Raw genomic sequence first — 14,248 nt, 5'->3', positions numbered from 1 at the left:
TATAAATCCAAGAGATGGAGGTATTGCATTGTAGTAACAGTTTACACTTCCCCCGCACCAGGAGAGAGACTACACAGCATTTTAGTAATTCATTATTCTGAGCAGCATATATGCACACATGGATTTCTAAAGTGTGCTGACACCATTCTCAAAGGTAGACTTTCCATTGACTTCAGTGGGCTTTGGATCAGCATGTAAAGGTATGGATAAATTCTAAGCGGTAAAAAAATTGATAGAAAAAACAACAACACAGTGGTGTAATACTATGACTCTCCCCAGCCATTTGCTCCAAAACCCTATACCATACTACAAAGCACCCCAGCATGCCCTGAAAGTCATCAGATATGGGCTCTGACAGATCAAGAGACCAAACAGGGAAGCAAGTTCCAGAGTATAGTCACCTCACAAAGAATGTACTACCAAAAACACTCCACCCCATTCGCTTAAACTATTGTCCCTTGAATGATCACAAGTACTGCAGATAGACACGCAGAAGCATTCTTCTCTATACCTTGTATGCACTCATATACCCCTACCCCATGTGGTGGCAGTATCCACACTAAACTTAGGTATCCCTTATTTTCTCTCTCCATCCTCTGACTGTCGCTCATGACTCTCCCTCCCCCAATCATACCTAAAATTTAGATTGCACACTTTGGGTAAGGGCCGTGTCATCTATACCACATCTCCCATGTTCCTTTGCATGCCATAAAGCTATTAATCATAACTTTATAGGCCATTTGATAAATGCATTTCTCATGCACTTTTGACGGCCTCACCTGCCCCAACCCATCTCCTTTGAAAGAGATCCTAACATTCTAAATAGCTGCTTTTTGCCTGCCCTCCTGTCTCTCCTTAAAATAAACAAACAAACATGTATCATTTTTCTTCCTTCTTTTCCCACAAGTGTGGAATTACTCCCCCAAGGTTACATTAGGCTGAGCCCCAGGATGGGCTTTATTAAATCTTGGACCTGTAGAAGTTTTACAGCAAAGGTCCCCAAACTGTGGGAACATTCGGGAGGGGCACTGAGAGGGTGCACCATCCAGTCCCACTCTGCTCTGGCCTCACCCCCAGCCTGACCCCCCGGCCCCGCCCCCATCCTCGATCCCCGACCTGGCAGTGGCTCCGCACCCGGCCCCGCCCCCAGTCTAGGCCACTGGCTGTGGCTCCATTCCCAGCCACAGCCCACAGCTTCTGCCCCCCCAGGAGCTGGGACCCTGTTCCCGGTGAGGGGATGCGCGGACAGGGGTGGAGGGGGTACGACCCTGAAAAGTTTGGGGACCACTGCTTTACAGGCTGATCTCTCATCAATAGAGCTATCATTTTCTCACACTTTTTTTTTTAAAGTAAATTTCATGGTATAGGCGAGGGGCAAAAAACGCTAAATTATGAAAAGGTCACCTAAGAGCCACCCTTCCTCCAGAGTCCTCAAGAAAGTCACCACCCGCCCCATAATACCAGGCTCATATATATTTCTATATGAACACACAGAATTTGAGAAAAATGAGTAACAAAAGTAAACCATGTAAAGAAAATATCTAGATGCTTGGGTTGCATGGAAATGAACAATTGTTCAATAAATATTGCTTCATTTTTTATTAAAGAGCTGTTCATTTCACAGTTTGAAATCATATTTCTAAAATTAACTTCTTTGTGTCACGCCATCCCAGCCACATAGTCAAGCATGGACTACTGCAGTCTCTACGTTTTTGGCTACCCTTAATCCTTTATTAATCTCTAATTACATACTCATCTTTTTAGGATTTGCCTAATTTAATTTCTTCTAGGTTGGAGGCAAGCATGTAACATTCACTGTAACAGAATTCAAGAATATAAAAAAAAATGAGAACGGCATAGTTAGAAAGAAACTTGACACTTACTGAAGTTTATTTTTTCTGTTAACAACTTTGGCCCTCTAAGATTAAATGAAAACTTGAGCAAGTCTGCAAAGAAGCAACACAAGTTTTGTAATTATGCTCTAGAAGTGATAACTCAAGTAATCAAATCCCAAACTCAACAGCGTTGGATTAGACAAGTACTTAGAAGATAAACCTCTAATTTCCCACAATTTTTCCAGTATTGTCGGTAATATAGTAGGTATAATTCTTTCCTTTGAATCAGTACTGTATCAAAATACAGTGTAGATCTCAGTATTAAACTTCAGGTGTGATGCAGAATTGAGGTCTTATCACTAGTCATGAACATTCTTGCTGTAGTTGGTATATGGTGCCATGGTACTTAATGGAAAAATGAAAGATGAAATCCTTGCCCAGAAGAGATTAAAATTAACTTTCATACAATCAATAAGAGTAAGGGTAACAAGTACATGGACTAAATGGATAAGGGAGGATGAATGCTTACTGCCTACGGCCATGTGGTTACTCCTATCAGTAATGCATAGATCTTGGAGGTTCCACAAGATTTTTTTTAAAATGCTACTCCTCTTATTTTTTTAACCAAGAGGACCAAGGTCCGTGGCATCATGATAGAAAGGAGTTTTGAGAGCAACTGGGAAGACAGAAAGCACTGCTAACAAGGTCTGGGTGAAGGTTAGGTCATGTGGAAACTCGACAACATCGAGGCATGCTGCTAGGACAGAACAAAGGGGAAATGAAATGACAAAAGCGAAACTATGTGGGATCTTGAAAACAAGGACTTCATGCTTTGGGACTTAAATTTAATTCAGAGGTAGAGAGGAAGCCACCAAAGGGATCTGAAGAGGGATCAGTGTGGTAGGTCTAACTCACAAGAGCAGTCATGTTAATCCATGTTTCCTAGCCAAACTACAGTTTGGGTAATAATGTTGATACTTCTACTTTTAATGGGAGTTGCGTAGCTAAATCCCCAATTGGCTTTGAAAATTTCTAGCATTAGTTATACACAGCAGCAACATACTGTACATCACTTTCCTAAGTTTTTAAAATTTGTATAATGAGGTGATTAAAAAATATCTGTGATGAAATTTAAACAAAGGTAACGGACAAAAACAATGTATTTAATATGCTCAACTGTCAACAGTTTGCAGAGATTTGTCTTTATTTTGGCTGTCTCTCTAATAAAATAAAATAATAATACCTGTACTGTTTTTCATCAGTAGATCTCAAAGCACTTTACAAAGGAGGTCAGCATCATTATCCCCATTTTACAGATCCGGAAATTCAGGCACAGGGAGGGAAAGTGACTAGCCCAACGTCACCAAGCAGGCCAGTGGCAGAGCTGGGACTACAACCTAGGTCTGCTGTGTTTTAGTCTAGTAGTCTATCGACTAGGATATGCTGCCACCATTTGAAAGGAATACTGTCTCTATATTTGCAACAAAAGGAATAATTTGTGTAATATTGTATCACAAGATGCAACATTTAATCTAAACCATTTGGAGACTGAAACCGGTGCAGAAGACAATAGCTTGCTTCTTGAGCAGGGTATCCACAAGCATCATAATACCAGTGCTTTGGATCTGCACTGGTTGCCCAAGGGCCTCTGAGGGGAGCTTAATGTGTTGGTTATGACATATGAAGACCTACAGAGAAAGGAGCTATTTTTTGTAGGTGACAGGCTGACAGAGTTCATTTCTGAATAATTATTTTAATGATGGTAGGGTTTTGCTGTAGTATTAATTAGGTGTTAGAGAGCCTACATCCTTGCATAGGTGTATTTACTATTTAAAGCAAAATAAATAATTGCTCAGTAACAGAACTTAGTTCTGTAGCCACAAAAGAAAAAGAAACACACCCTTATATTCCCCCATTTGAAAAGATAGCTTTTGGATAATGTTCTCCAATAGGTATTAATTTTATGCCCTGAAAAAAAACAACAAATCAGGAGACTGAACAGAAACAAAACTGCTTGGGAACTTAAATTAGCTGTTTAATCCAACAAGCCAACCAATGCATCCAACATCTGCATTGGCAACAACATACAGAGCAGTCAGCTCACTCTCCCTGAAAAGAGCGTTTCTTTTCGTCTGAATGAAGCTCCTTCAGTTAAGTAGGCCCTTCCAGAATAGTTTGGAAATAGACTCTCAGCTGTTGCAGTTCTAGTCGCAGACCACAGTATTCTTCTAGACAGCACAGACCTTTCAGACCCCAAGCCACCTATTTCTGGAAACCTTACATCTTTTTTAGGACACAAGTATAAACTGATCATCTACGACTAGCACCTACAGGATACATGGTCACATCAGAAGATCACACAAGCTGGAATGATTAGCAGGCTCCAATCAGCAGTGCATAGCATTCAGGTCTGAGATGAATTATATGCGCAGTTTGAAGACATTCCTTCCCTGCAAGCCCGGCTCCTACCTCCACCAAGTCTCACTAAGTCTCTTGAACACTACACTTAATTTTCTGTTTCTAATATTTTCCCCATCACCGAACCCCAACCGCAAAACCAAAACAGAACAATTCAGATTTTTAAACCAACATCTAGTCACCTCCCAAAAAGTGCCTTTTTGGGGAAATGTTGAATAAAATGTCCTATGTCTTACTTACAAATGGCAACTCTCAGCTGAAGTGAGGGTTCTGGACATTTAAGAGCTGTGCTGGCATTTCACAGAGAAAGCACAGAACCTGGAAGAACAAAGTGCTTTTAAAATGGCACGGAGTAAAAGAAATTGGTGAGTTAATGTATTTTACTGAAGCTATTTTGTTGAAACTATTTAAAATTGTTGGGAAGGATTTGAAAGGAGGGCGTGACTTTAATAGGTTTTCTATTAATAGGTCTAAAGGTCTTCAATCCCATCAGCAAAATAAAAGGGAAATTGTCTGAATACTGGACCAGGAGTTCACATACTCATGTGTTCAGCACTGCCAACCTGAAGTATTAAAAAAAAAAATCATGAGTCAAGCCCATAAAATCATGAGATTTGATTTTTTTTAGAAAACCAAAGATTCAAAATAATAATACATTTTCATTTTTATTTGTCCTCCAGTTGAAGAGCATTTAGAGTGCACTCAGGTCATGTTTTCAAGCGTTTCTGCAACCATGAGGGCTTGAAAATTTACCAAAAAAAATTGAGATCCTCATGTAAATCAACAAGACTAACAGCTCGGACCTTAAGAAAAAAAACACCATCACAAAGACTTACATGAAAATCGTGATTTGGGGCAGTACTGTGTTCTAATCCTCATTTTGATTTATACTCCAGCTGCAACCTTGAGCAGCAAGTCATTCTGTGCCTCAGTTTGGCCATCTGTGAAATGGGAATTATAGAGTAACTCCTCACTTAACGTCATCCCGGTTAATGTTGTTTTGTTGTTACGTCACTGATCAATTAGAGAACATGCTTGTTTAAAGTTGTGCAATGCTCCCTTATAACATTGTTTGGCAGCCGCCGGCTTTATCCACTGCCTGCAGGAAGAACAGACCATTTGAGCTAACTGGTGGGGGAGCTTGGAACCAGGATGGACCAGCAGCCCCCTTATCAGCTACCCTAAGTTCCCTGTGTGGCAGCCGCCCAGCAGGCTATCAATTGCTGGGCGGTTCAGGTGTTCCTCTCCCCACTGCCATGTGCTGCTCCTGCCCTCTGCCTTGAAGCTGCTCCTGGGAGCCTCCTGCTTGCTGTGCAGGGGCTGGGGGGAGGAGGGGTGCTGATGTTAGGGTATCCCCCTCTCCCCACTCCTGTACCCCATCTCCACAGAGCGGGGGGGGGGGAGGAACAGGACAGGGCTCAGGACGGAGGGAGCTTGCTGGCAGCAGCTGTTGTCTCAACTTGCTGATCTACTTAAAAAGGCAGCGTACTTGGAGCGGGGTCAGCGTAAAGGGACAATGCACATCTCTCACTCACACACACATGCACGGCCGCTCCCGCCCCCCCGGCACTTTGGAAAGTGGAGGGAGTGGTGCACTCCAGTGGGATAGCATGGGTTCATCACGTTCAGTTTCCACAGGGAATGTTTGCAGCCACTGCCATGCGTCTATTGTGTCTCCTCTCTCCATTCATGCTGCCTTGTAGAGTGTGAGGCTACATTAACAACAATAAAAACAACAAGGAGTATTTGTGGCACCTTAGAGACTAACAAATTTATTTGGGCATAAGCTTTTGTGGGCTAAAACCCAGTTCATCAGATGCATGGAATGGAAAATACAGTAGGCAGATATATATCCACAGTACATGAAAAGATGGGAGTTGCCTTACCAAGTGGGGGGTCAGTTCTAACGAGACAATTAAAGTGGAAGTGGGCTATTATCAACAGGAAGAAAAATCACTTTTGTAGTGATAATCAGGGTGGCCCATTTCAAACAGTTGACAAGAAGGCATGAGTAACAGTAGGGGGGGAAATTACTTTTTGGTTTTTGCAGTGACCCATCCACTCCCAGTCTTTATTCAGATCTAATTTGATGGTGTCCAGTTTGCAAATTAATTCCAGTTCTGCAGTTTCTCATTGGAGTCTGTTTTTGAAGTTTTTTTTTTGAAGAATTGCCACTTTTAAGTCTGTTATTGAGTGTCCAAGGAGACTGAAGTGTTCTCCAACTGGTTTTTGAATGTTATAATTCTTGAAGCAACTTCCATCTTTTCATGTACTGTGTATATATACCTGCCTACTGTATTTTCCACTCCATGCATCTGATAAACTGGGTTTTAGCACACGAAAGCTTATGCCCAAATCAATTTGTTAGTCTCTAAGATGCCACAAGTACTCCTAGTTTTTGCTGATACAGACTAACATGGCTACCACTCTGAAACCTATTAACAACGTGTTAACCCTTGAGGGTTCAGCTGACTGTTAGTTCAACATTTATCAGCAAAGCATTCCCTGGGAAATATTCCACCCTCTGACTCCACCACCTCAACCAAGCTTCACAATCATCATTGCTGTGTACAGTATTAAATTGTTTGTTTAAAACTTATACTGTGTATATGTATAATATTTTATAGTCTTTTGTCTGGCGAAAAACATTTCCCTGGAATCTAACCCCCGCATTTACATTAATTCTTATGGGGGAATTGGATTCGCTGAACATCGTTTCACTTAAAGTAGCATTTTTCAGTAACATAACTACAATGTTAAGCGAGGAGTTACTGTACTCCCTTATCTCCCAGGATGTCATGAGGATGTTTAGTAAGGGGTTGAAGACAGATAAATAAGTAATTATTATTTACACAATTGGCAAGATTCTCTGTTTCTGCATGTATGACGTTGAAAGATTTTATAATTTAGATGCAGCTTGGCAGACAAAAGCTATTAATTGTACTTTTGCATACAAGGGGAAAATAGCAGTTATATTCTAAAAGACTTGACATTTATTTGTTCCACACACCCAACTGAATACCATCCTCAATGGCAGTGGTTATACAGACAGTTTATAATTATCATGCATTTTAGCATACTTCAGGCAGTATTTTAGCTAGGGAAAGTAAAACCCAATAGATTTAAGAAAGGTAAACATTGCTGGAAAAATAATGAATTTACAAATCTCACTTAGTTAATTCAGATTTGGGTTTTCAGTATTTCACAATACATGTTCACCCAAAACTGCCCAAGAAATGCAATCTCAAAAACATACTATGATTATAAGTGTTCTAAAAATGAGAGCAGCTGTGGAAGTAGAAAAATAAAAGCTGACACCCCTATAGCTAAATTTGAATTTACCTGAAGAAGTATTTCACATTCTTTATATCTCAGCAAAAAAGATTATAAGAAAAAGTTTGTCATACAAATGGCTCTTTTTTCCTTTCCAACTCAAGAAGAATTTCAGGAACAGGACAAAAATGTCTGTCATTGCAACGAAATCTATGTTGCTTGACCATGCAGAACTTATGACATGAAATTCCCCCTATCAATTTCTCAGAGTTTAAAACAAAACACTGGAGCAGCTATTGGCTAACTCTGTGAAGCCAACATTCTTAATGGAAAGAAATGTCATCTTAAAGAAACACATACTATAATCAGTATCATATGGGCTAAGGTGCTTTAGAATGCCACATATTTCTTTATTAAACAATGAACCTTTCCAAGCTATTTCTTTTAAAAACCTAATAATCCCCACTCTGGCTCAAGAACTAATCCTCCATTTGTCATGATTCTTTTTAATTAGCATTAAGTAGACTAAAAGTGAAGTGAGGATTTGAGCATTTATCAACTTCTGCATTTGATTAGTAAAAACGTACCAACAGAAAGTCTGAGATCGTTCTAAATTTCATGGTTGGAAGGAGAGTATTATCAGGAGATGGGTTTTGCAGTTACTGACTCTCTTGCATGAAGGAACAGTTCCACATTTTGTGTAACTGGTTTCAATGTTACAGAAATTTAATGTTGTGAATTATAAAATGAATGAAATTCTTTAAAGCAAAAATCAAGAATATTTTTTGTTTTTATCCATGGTCAAATTCATTTTTATAAAAGGGTTAGTAACCTTCTGAAACTAAAGACTAGATAATTTTCTTCAAATGCAAAAAACCAAGACAGAAGTAAGAGAGAACAAGAATTTTATAGCTGTTGCTAAATGCCAACCCCTCCCGGACGGCTGGTTGGAATGGCTCTTCTGTAGATTTGCTCCTTTCCTTCAGAGCATACTGTTGGACAACTGCTGCTCCTCCACAAAGGCACCAGAATGTGCAGGTCCCTCAAGATCCCACCTGACCTCCTCCTGTTTAAAAGTATGTAAAGCCACTAAGGGAGGCAGAGAAAATTTTGGGCTACAGCACTGTCAACATGCTGATGACCCTTAGATCTCTGGTTGCCAACCCTCCAGGATTGCCCCGGAGTCTCCAGGAAATAAAGGTTAATCTTTAATTAAAGATTATGTGGTGTGATGAAACCTCCAGGAATATGGCCAACCAAAATTGGCAACCCTACTTAGATCTATGACACCCAGATTCTACAGTCTCATTACTCTCCCTGTCTTTGACAGAAGTACAGATCTGGATGAAAGTGAAGCAGCTTTGATTCAAACAAACAAGACAGTAGCTGTGCTTGTTGGGAGTGGGAGACAATACGAGGACTGAGCAGAGGCTGTGTTTGCATTAACTATTGAGGACAATATACCTGATTTTTGTTGAAGTTATCCATAGCCTTGAGATCCTAATGATGCAGCATAGTACCTGGGTTCCCACATAACATCAACTACATCCAGCTTGTGCAGAATTCAGCTACCTCCCAGCAAAATGGGGCAGACAAGTGTAAACATACATGGTCAAATCCATGTACTGCTTCCATGAACATCCAACCAAGCTGTTGGTGGAGATTATTTTTAAACCCCTGGATGGTCTGGGACCAAATCAGAACCCTGTGTTTGGATGTAAATACCCTGTTTAGGCCCTGATTCAGCAAGGTACTTAAGTGCGTAAGTATCCCAGTGAAGTCAATGGAACTACTCATGCTTAAATTTAGACACATTTGCAAATAACTTGCTGAAGAGGGCCCAGAGAATAGAAAATGTCAAGGACAATGTGAAAATTCTACCCAAACAGACTTCTGATTGTTCCCTTAGGTAGGACTAAGGCTGGACTTCTGGTCAAATGCAGCCTTCTTCACTGGAGCATAGCTGTTGCTAGAAGATACAGCCCACTGTCAATCTAATTTAATCTTCTGATTAGCTGAGCTGAAGAATAAGAGGAAAGTTGTACCTCAGGTGGAAGGATAGTCCAGTGTTCAGAGTGCTAGTCAGGGTCTTGAGAGACCCAGGTTCAGTTCTCTGCTCCAGTGCAGACTGTGTGTGACCTTGGGCAAACTGTTTAATGCTAGATCCACAAAGGGGATTTAGGCTCAGCATTGCAATGACTAATTTCAGGAGCCTTGCTGCCCAGTGGAATCCTCAGCCCCAAGTTAGGCACCCAGGAACCGGATTCAAAGAAGCCTGCATGCTGAGCAGGGAGCTGCCTAAGCTAGCTAATAGGAAATGGAAGGAGAGGGGTGGGGCCCAAGCCCTGCCCCTGAAAGGGAATAGGCAGCTAACTCTGGGCTGGATTCACAGCTATGAATTCTCTCCTGAAGTCAGGTGCCCCACATCCTTGATAAATGCTCTTACTACTGGGCTCTAGGGCATAAGGGAAGCACCAACACACCCTAGTCCGCTGTGTTTCGTGTGGGGCCCAGTCCAGTAGGCATGTTCTTAGACAGCGCCTCTGAGAATGCTTAGCGGATTGAGCCTGCAAGCAAGATAGGAGGGAGAACACTTACTCTGAGGATACTGCCGGAGCCAACATGATAAGCAGCCTGGTGGCATCACAACTAGGGCGGCTATGCATATGCCCATCAGCAGAAATTCAGACACCTTGGGGACTTTAATGGTGGAAACATAAGCACCTACAGCTTTAGGTGGCTGTTGAGCCAGGGTTTTGAGAATCTAAATTTTTTATTTAGGTGCCTAAAGTAGCAATTACATGCCTAAATCCTGTTATGGATCTAGCCCAGGGGAGGGCAAACTACGGCCCGCGGGCCAGATCCGGCCCGTCAGGGCTTTCAATCTGGCCAGCAGGATTGCCAGCCCCGTGGCACAGCAGGACTAAGGCAGGCTCCCTTCCTGTCCTAGCCCTGCGCCGCTCCCGGAAGCGGCCAGCACCACGTCCCTGCGGCCCCTGGGGGAAGTGGGTGGGGGAGGGGGCAGAGAGCTCCGTGCGCTGCCCTTCACTGCAGGACCACCCCCTGCAGCTCCCATTAGCTGGGAACGGGAAACCGTGGCCAATGGGAGCTTCGGGGATGGTACCCGCAGGTGAGGGCAGCGTGCGGTAGAGCCGCCTTCTCCACCCCCAGGAGCCACTGCCAGACATGCTGGCCACTTCTGGGAGCGGCATGGGGCCAGAGCAGGCAGGGAGCCTGCCCTAGCCAGGAACCGCTTTAGGTAAGCGGGGCCGGGCCGGTGCCCGTACCCCGAATCCCTCCTGCACCCCGCATCCCTGCCACACCCCACACCCCTGCCGCACCCCAACCCCCTGCCTGAGCCCCCTCCCACACCTCAACCCCTGCCCTGAGCCCCCAACCCCCTGCTGCACCCCTCCTGCACCCCAACCCCATGCCCTGAGCCCCCTTCTGCATCCCACACCCCTCCTGCACCCCAACCCCTTGCCCTGAGCCCTTCCTGCACACTGCACCCCCTCCCAGACCCCACACTCCCTCCCGCACCCCAACACCCTGTCCCAGCCCTACATTCATGGCCTTGCATACAATTTCCCCATCCAGATGTGGCTCTTGGGCCAAAAAGTTTGCCTAGCCCTTAGTCTCTCTGTTCCCCATCTGTAAAATGGGGTAACACTGCCCTATCTCAGAGGGGTGTTACGAGGATCTACACGTTCAAGACTGTGATATGCTCACATACTACGGCAATTAGGGGTATGTAAGCACCTACGGGAGACAGACTGATAGATACTCTACTTACTCTGAACAGGTTTATTACTAAATCCTCTACAAGAATACCATTCAGAACATAGTGATAGTATTCTCAAACCTGTTAGTGGGGATACTAAGAACTACATTATAAAAAATACTCCATAAAATAAAAAGGTCAAAAGTTGAATCTGGCCTCAAATTCTGTTTTTGTAAAATCAAATTTTTAACACTTTATAAAGATGTTCCATTATTATTATTTTTTTTAAATTCTGACAGAAACAGTTAAAGACCAATAATTTACATCCCCTCTCTAGCAAATCAAAAGACTGGATCATAATGCGTACTCACAAGGGGCTGGATTTAAGGTTGCTCAGGTAACCTTAATTCTGGCATTTCCTAACTTTTGAGTGCTTAACTTTGCACAGTTTTTTAAAAAAATATGCAAATTCCTAATATTTTTTTAAACTGAAAAAATAGAAATTCTATTTGGAACCATACTGACTCCAAACTTGGGTCATCAGCAGGGTTCAGATATTACTATCCACCAAACAGGCCTTTAACGCTAGGGCTAACACAATAACGGATAGCAGCAGCAAGCTATTATGCTCAGTTTGCACCACACCCTAGAGGAGAATGACACTGGGTTTTATAACTATATGCTGACAGCAGATGATTGCAGAGACTGAACTTCAGTTCAGTTTTGGGTTCTAGAAGTGAGTCCACATTATGGGGTTTTGGCCCTTTTAGCCCCTACTCCAGTGTCCCCAGCCTGTCTGTGTCTCCCTCTGCTCCTATCACCCCACCTGAGCTCCAATCCCTCTCTCATTCTAGCCACACCCTAGATTGTTAACTCTTCAGGGCAGAGATTTTCTCTTACTTTGTGTCTGTTCAGTGCCTAGTACGGTGGAACCCCGATCTCACTACTGTAATATAAATAAAACAATTTTAACATGGCTCCCATATCGAATGGCTTACTTTTCTTCCAGCTAGAGATCTGAAAGGGAGAATAAAATGTTCTTAAGTGAGCTTTTACATTTATACAAAATTAAACACCTACTTCAACCTCCATCCTTAAACAGCTCAATAAAATAGTTGTTTGCAGTGTTGTAGCCATGTTGGCCCCAGGATATTAGAGACAAAGCAGGTGAGGTAATATCTTTTATTGGACCAGTTTCTGCTGCTGAATGAGACTAGCTTTTGAGGTTACAAAGAGTTCTTCTTCTGGTCATTCTCTTAATTCAGTAGTTTTAAATCTAACAAAAACTGACATGAAGATGTACTTTTGTATTTCATGAACTTAAGTTCATAATTCCATTTACTACAATTAAAAAAATCTGCTGGATCTCAAAAACAAATGATTTCTTAATCTTTGTACAATTCCCAAGCAGCTTTTTGTCTGAAACTGTCAATCCATACAGTACGAGATTTTTACATGACTTGTGTGAACAAATGTCTGTTTCACTTACAGCACTTGCCAAACAAGAAAAAATGTTTAATATATCTAAGCAACTCCATGTGTCAGCACACCAGAAAAAACTGCTACATGGCAAAGTGAGTGCCAAGACAAACTCAGCAATGGTTACTTTTTTAAAACCCTGAAACATTTATTTTCCTACAGCAGCCACATGTGTGCATGGAAACAATTAACAGGTAGATGACAAACAATTCCAATACCTGACAATTTATCAAAAGTTTCTATTTGACTTTCACTCTTCAAATGCAAGACTGACACAATCTATTCTACAGTTATCTTTAAAACACCACTATATTGAACAGAGCCTCCTCGATTTTTAGAATCTGAGGAAGTCAAGATGTCACACACCTGTTCTAATATTTCAATTTACATTATTTTATACCTTTCACTATTAATATATTTAGGATTTTTAATGGAGAAAAACATAATTAGATAATTTCGTCAAGCATGATGGTTCCTTATTAAAACAAAATTATACATTTAAATAAAAATATTCAACAAACCACAGATTCGGATGATGTTAGCCATTTGGAAACAGCTGAAAAGTGCACCTGCCAAAAACAAATACTTCAAAGGCTTATGGTCTACCCAAATCTTAAATAATATGGAGCTCCATTTTCCATTGGTTTCAGCAGAAGATCACAAAACACGCACCTAGCTGACCTATTCTTGTAAAATGTGGCTATACTTTAGAAGCATCTTTGCTTGGTTTCAGCATGACTTCTAGAGAAAGCTAAAAGGGGTGGTGAGTTTTGTTCTTTTCACCACTGGACAGAATTCTGCCCAGTTCTCATGAGCCAGAAATTGTTGCAAAAAGACACAATTTAATCTGACTCCAAAACCGGGCCATCATCAATTTAGAAACATGCTATTAGAACATCCTTTATTTACATTTGTTATAACATGTAAGATCCATTTCTTTCAAAAAATGATTTACATATATTTTTTCCAACTTTGTGCATTTGATGGTTGGTGTAGAGTTATTTTTAATCAGATTATCCCTGTATAGTCAGCTTCCCTATGTTTCTGTGCGTCCTTCAAACATGAATAGGAAACCAAGGAAAATAAGCAGATTGCAGAAAAGCTAGAGGAGTTTGAAATCCATTCCTGAAGGTGAACATGTGACTTGCAAATCCTCTGGCCTGTCTAGAATACCAGAAAGCATCATACTTGTGTAAGTACCTATCAAAAACTGAAAGAACAAAAATCTTCAGAAAGAGTACACAAGACTCTGTGGCACCAGAGATGAAGACAAAATAATTATGAGTTAAAAGGACATTGTCTGACTTAGCTGCGATTCAAGAGGAGAAAGAATGTATAACAATTATGCAAAATGGCTTCCCATCAAGCTTTTTCTCTTGCCTGTTCATCAGTAAAGAACAGCTTTTTTGCCACTGAGAACAGTTTCATTTGATACCTATGGAGGAAAAAATAAATTGGAATGAGAGGAAGTGAAGGAAATCAGATGCATCATAATACTGAAGTGGATGCAAGTCAGGCTATG

The 14,248-nt window shown here is 41.5% G+C and overlaps 1 protein-coding gene across 1 annotated transcript in view; it reads right to left on the bottom strand.

The window, feature by feature from the left end:
* Positions 1-14,248, bottom strand: part of EMC2 (ER membrane protein complex subunit 2) — a 59,733-nt gene that overhangs the window by 14,492 nt on the left and 30,993 nt on the right. The window lies entirely within an intron of this gene.

Source organism: Terrapene carolina, unplaced genomic scaffold (assembly GCF_002925995.2).
Source record: "Terrapene carolina triunguis isolate 2854851 unplaced genomic scaffold, T_m_triunguis-2.0 Scaffold58, whole genome shotgun sequence".
NCBI lineage: Eukaryota > Metazoa > Chordata > Testudines > Emydidae > Terrapene > Terrapene triunguis.
The sequence above is the reverse complement of the archived record's forward strand: the minus strand, read 5'-3'. Positions and strand labels throughout refer to the sequence as shown.